Raw genomic sequence first — 6,000 nt, forward strand, 5'->3', positions numbered from 1 at the left:
TCCACAGTGATGCCGAGTAGTTTGGTGGACTGGACAACCTGGAGGTGGTGTGAGCCAATTGACAGCAGCGGAGGTGGCACATCTCTTTTGGACGTGCAGACGTGCATCACCACGGTCTTGGTGTGGTTAATAGTGGCACTGTTGTCAACCGTCCATACCTGAAGGTTGTCGAGCGACGCTTGAAGAGGTGCATAGTCTGGATCCCTGTTGTTGACGGGGACGCCCAAGATGCTGTCGTCAACATATTTCCAGCGATGCGGTGTGTCCATGAGGGAGTTGTTAATGAGCACCAAGAAGCAAAGCAGACCAATTTTAGTGCCTTGCGGGACGCCACACGTAAGCTGAAGAGGAGGGGAGACAGAGCCCTGGGAGCGAACTATTTGCTGGCGTGCGCTGAGAAAATCAGTCAGCCACGATACAATATTAGGATGAAGCCCCAGCTCAATGGCCTTAGTAATGACAACAGTGTCGTCTACAAGGTCAAATGCTTTCCTAAAGTTGACTAAGGCAAGGGTAAGGGAGGTGTCTCGTTTGTCCACGTGGCTGTGTATGAAATCTAGAAAGCTGACCAGGCAATGAGTGGTGGAGGAGTGCTTCATGTTGCCAAATTGTTGGATATCAATGAGGCTACTAATATCATCATAAGCCCAGTTAAAAATAAAATCTTCACAAATGAGGCTGGGAATGGGCGTGATGGCGATTGGCCTTATGTCATTAGGGAACTGTGGGCTGGAAGTTTTGGGGATGGGAGTGACAAAGGAAGTTTTCCAGTAGCTTGGGCAAGTGTTTTGTTCAAGTGAAGCATTTATTATGGAGCAAATGGGGGTGGCAAGTTCAGGGGCAAATTCCTTATAAATTTTGATTGGGAGGTCAGTGGGCGTGGTAGCTCTGTGCGTCCTTAATTTCTTTAATTTATTGAAAACAGCAACCTCCTGGACGGAGGGGGGTGGGGAGGGGGATGGTAGGAATGCGAGGAGGGCGGTGATATCAAGTTTTGGGAGGCTTTGGCAGATACCCGCGAAATGGGTATTTATCTCCTCGGCCACTCGGTCAGGTGATAAATGTGAAGTGCAAGGGAAGGAGGGTGAGTGTTTACCGAGTCCACAAAGAGACCTGACCTAGTGATGTCACTGTCTGTTGTTGGCCTGTTTAAGATGATGTATTTTATCTGGATAATAGTTTCCTCTGGCAGTTTTAATCTCCCTGATGACTCTGTTCCTGAGCTGTCTGTAGCGGGCAGGGTCTGTGTTGTGGGCCCTGCTTCTCTGCGCGATGAGCCTCTTGACGGTGGGGTTGATCCAGGGGGCGTCAGATGGATGGACTGGGAACGTCTTGACGGGGAAGAAGGTGTGGTAGGCGCTGGTAATAGTGTGCTGGTATTGCTCCCATTTCTGGTTGACGTCTGGCTCATTTGTCACTTCAGTGCAGGGGTGTTGCGTAATTCACTGCCCGATCCGTCTGATTGCCGAGTCAGTCAGGGGCCTGAATGACCTGGCGGAGGATGACTGACGCAGTGAGGTGGTGTGAGCCGGTTCCCGCAGGACTGACAGGTGGCCGCTGCGTCCCATGGGAGGGGGGAGAGGCTGGGGGGGGGGCGAGTACTGCTGGCTCAGGTCGGTCATGATGAGGTCGAGAGTAGCTTGTTGGTGGGTGGGGAAATTAACGACCTGAGTGAGATTCAGGTGGTGTATCGTGTCGCTGACGTCTAGGCGGTTAAAATCTCCACAGATGACCAACTTGGCAGAGGGAAATCTCACTCGAGGCGCGTCAGCTGTTTCGATGATGTGGTCAATCAGCAGCTGTGCAGTGGGCTCGCGGGGAGGGTGGTATGCCACACAGTAGATGATGGAGGCAGTGTGGCGAGGATGGCGGGCAGGTGTGACCCTCACCCACAAGGCCTCCACTCCTTCGGGGGTGTCGACCTGAAGGTGTGAAGGAGTGAGGTCTGAGCGGCAGTACAGGGCCACTCCCCCTCCTCTCTTGTTAGTCCTGAGATGGTGAAATAGTTCATAGTTATCGATGTTGCAGATCTCAAGAACTATTTGCCACGCCTCCGTGATGGCCACCACACCAGCACCAGTGGACCTGACCGTCACCATTAATTGCTAAGGGAGGTGACCTGAAGCTTAATCATGGTGACAGACAGTGAGAACAGTGCGTTTGTGGTGCCGTTTAAGGAGCAGAAATGGCCAGTGTAACCCCGACGCGGCCTTACCATCCAGCCGACACCTCAGGTCCCCCCAGGTACACCAGCCCGACCATCATGCTTCTGGGAGATGTCGGTTCAGGTGCAGTGCAGTGTTGAGGCCCGTCACTCATATGGGGCAGTGCAGTGCAATGCAGACGACACGTTCCCACGCTACTCCTACCCCTGCACAAAATTTCAGCTTGGTCGGATAGATGGGAGATGCCCTTTAACGTAGACAAGTGCCAGGTCATTCAAGGTGGAACAAGGAATAAGAAGTTCGATTACGAAATGCGCGGCGTTAAACTCAAAAGCGTTCAGTGCGTTAAGGACTTGGTGTTCAAAATCGCGTCAAACCTCAAATTCTCACAGCAATGCATCGATGCAGCAAATAAAGCGAACAGAATGTTGGGGTTCAAACTTTTTATTCAAGAATAAAGATGCAATACCTCCACTCTACAATAGTTTAGTTAGACCCCACTTGGAATATGCGGTACATTTTTGGTCTCCCCACCATGCAAAGGACATTGCTAAATTAGGTGTTCAGCGTCGGGCGACAAAAATGATCCCTTCCTTGCGCAACAAATCTTACGAAGAAAGGCTTTCCACACACACACACACACACTCCCTGCACTCTTCTATTTCATCACAACTACCCCACAATAGAAACCACGGACACCTTATACCCCTTTCACATGGTAGCCTACCTTTTTAACAGTGTATTTTAATATGTATATTTTCAGCTTAACAGCTGCAATCACCCAATAAACTGTTTATCATTATTTGTATTATTATTGTTATTATTATTATTATTATTATTATTATTATTATTATTATTATTATTATTATTATTAAATCGTTTTTAAGGCTTGCTCAGCAGAGAAGCCAGGTTAATAGTGGATCAGACACTTGCTTTAAGTCACTTTAACTATGAGATAACTGTTTGGGGAACCACAAATATAACAACGTTGCGAAGTATTCAAAAGATTCAGAATTTTGCTGCAGAAGTGGTTACTACAGGAGCCAAGTTTGACCATGTAGCCCCACTCTTACATGAATTACAATGGCCAAATATTCAACAGAAGTGCATTTTTGACCAGTGCATCATAGTATTCAAAGCACTGAAGGAACATTTTCCTGAATGGCTATTCTCTTTTCCACAAGTAAGACAAATAATTAACAAAAACACTAGACAACAAAATCTACTCTATGTACGAAAAACATACACTGACATTGGGTCCCGATCTATTACAGTCAGAGGGCCAAAAATATGGAATAATCTCCCCACAAAAGTAAAGAAATGCTATAGTTTGAATGCCTTTAAGGTCTTCCTGAAGAAACACCTCTTGCAGGATAGCACAGGTAACTGATTACACTGATTTTATTTTCACCTCTAATATTACTGTTTCAAGGTATATTGTAATATGTATATAAGATGATCAATATTTCTTTTATTAGCATATTTGATGACGATATGATGTCCTATATTTTAACTCCAAACTTTTATATTAAATTTTATTTTATAACGTTTTACATGATGTCCTACATATTAGTCCACACTTTTTTTATCAGCAATTAATAATATATTCTAGTTATATTTTAAAGATTTTTTGCTGTAAATTTCATCGCACTCTATATAATGTGATCAATAGTTTTAAGCCTGATAAGAATAACCATTGTATAAAATGGAAATAAAGTTTCTGATTCTGATTCTAATTCTGATTCTCTCTCTCTCTCTCTCTCTCTCTCTCTCTCTCTCTCTCTTTTATATGAGTACTGGACCCACATTCGCCGCGTGATGGACGTTCTTCTCACGCTACCACGGATTTTTTCAGTCACCGCCGAGTGGCTTAAAACTACCCACATGCTGTCCTGATGGCGCCACTATAAACACTCGCTCTGAACCAGCTGGGGCTACCATCAGGCCCTCCGACCATCAGGCTCCACTGGAAGATAACAACGTAAAAAAAAAAATACAAAAGGAGGCTCAAAATTACATTTTTAGGTGTAACTATTCGAAGAGCCTGTGTATGGGGCAAAATTAATTGTCGACTGTTGACACATACAAGCACAAAATACGAAACAAGACAAAAAAAAGAAACATGTCAAAAACAATTTGTGATAGTGTCAGTTTGTAACTTTATATTGGGTGTCCCTCACGCCGCCTGTGAGCCGCCAGCTTCACCTGCTGCGTGTTCATGCTCACCACTTGGGGAGTGGCTGCCGTGAACATGTTCTACAGACGTGTGGTCCTGGCTGTATATGTGCGCTGGTGCTGCCTGGAATGTGATCGGGGCACCTCCAGAAGGTGTTCACTGGAGAGTGCAGTCCGGGTGAACCTCTCTGCAGCGCGTGGAGGAAGCCTCAAGGTGCTGAGGTGGGGAACCCCATGCACCCGGGCTTTGTGGTACACCACCAGTGCTGAGACGTCACTGCGGTATTCCAGCGACGTCACAGTGGCAGACGACTCCTCCAGGTGCTCGCTGGCCTCCACCAGTCGCAATGCTCGTTGCCGCACTGCGTCGAGCCTTTGCATGTGGGTGGCAGCACATGACATCCAGCACAGGGCACCGTACTCTAGATGCGGTCGTATCTGTGCCTTGTATAGAGTGAGGATGTCCCGGGGGTCGAGGGATCCCTCTATTCTTCGCAGGGCAGAGACTCGCAGGGAGGCCTGGCGGGCAGCAGCGCGGACGTGGTGGTCGAAGCGCAGGCTTTGGTCCACTGACACTCCCAGGAACTTAATGTGTTCCTGTAGGGGCAGACTCTTGCCTTCAAGACGCAGCTGGCCTGAGACTGCTCGAGAGGCGTCTGGAGACCGTGAGATGACCATACCCTGCGTCTTCTCCGGGGCGAGGGTGACCTGCCATTCCTCTCCCCACAGCTCCACCAGCCAAAGTTGCCTGTTGATCTCTTCGACGGCGCGCTGGCTTTCAGGGCGGCAGTAGGAGCGGGAGAGGGTGCAGTCATCAGCTGACACTGCCGATAGCTGCCAGAGGAGATCGTCGATATATATATTCCGCAGGATTGGGCCGAGCACGTAACCCTATGGAACTGAGGCTTGCACTGGTGAAGGCCTTGATGGCTGCCCGTTGATCACCACCTGAAGGGTCCTCTCTCTCTCTCTCTCTCTCTCTCTCTCTCTCTCTCTCTCTCTCTCTCTCTCTCTCTCTCTCTCTCTCTCTCTCTTCCACCACCGCCGCTTCCACCAGCGCTGCTTCCACCACCGCTGCTTCCACCACCGCCGCTTCCACCACCGCTGCTTCAACCACCGCCGCTTCCTCCACCGCTGCTTCCACCACCGCCGCTTCCACCACCGCTGCTTCCACCACCGCTGCTTCCACCACCGCCGCTTCCACCACCGCTGCTTCCACCACCGCCGCTTCCACCACCGCTGCTTCCACCACCGCTGCTTCCACCACCGCCGCTTCCACCACCGCTGCTTCCACCACCGCCGCTTCCACCACCGCTGCTTCCACCACCTCCGCTTCCACCACCGCTGCTTCCACCACCTCCGCTTCCACCACCGCTGCTTCCACCACCGCCGCTTCCACCACCGCTGCTTCCACCACCGCTGCTTCCACCACCTCCGCTTCCACCACCGCTTCCACCACCGCCGCTTCCACCACCGCTGCTTCCACCACCGCTGCTTCCACCACCGCCGCTTCCACCACCGCTGCTTCCACCACCGCCGCTTCCACCACCGCCGCTTCCACCACCGCTGCTTCCACCACCGCCGCTTCCACCACCGCCGCTTCCACCACCGCCGCTTCCACCACCGCAGCTTCCACCACCGCTGCTTCCACCACCGCCGC

Source organism: Eriocheir sinensis, chromosome 16 (genome assembly GCF_024679095.1).
Source record: "Eriocheir sinensis breed Jianghai 21 chromosome 16, ASM2467909v1, whole genome shotgun sequence".
Lineage (NCBI taxonomy): Eukaryota > Metazoa > Arthropoda > Malacostraca > Decapoda > Varunidae > Eriocheir > Eriocheir sinensis.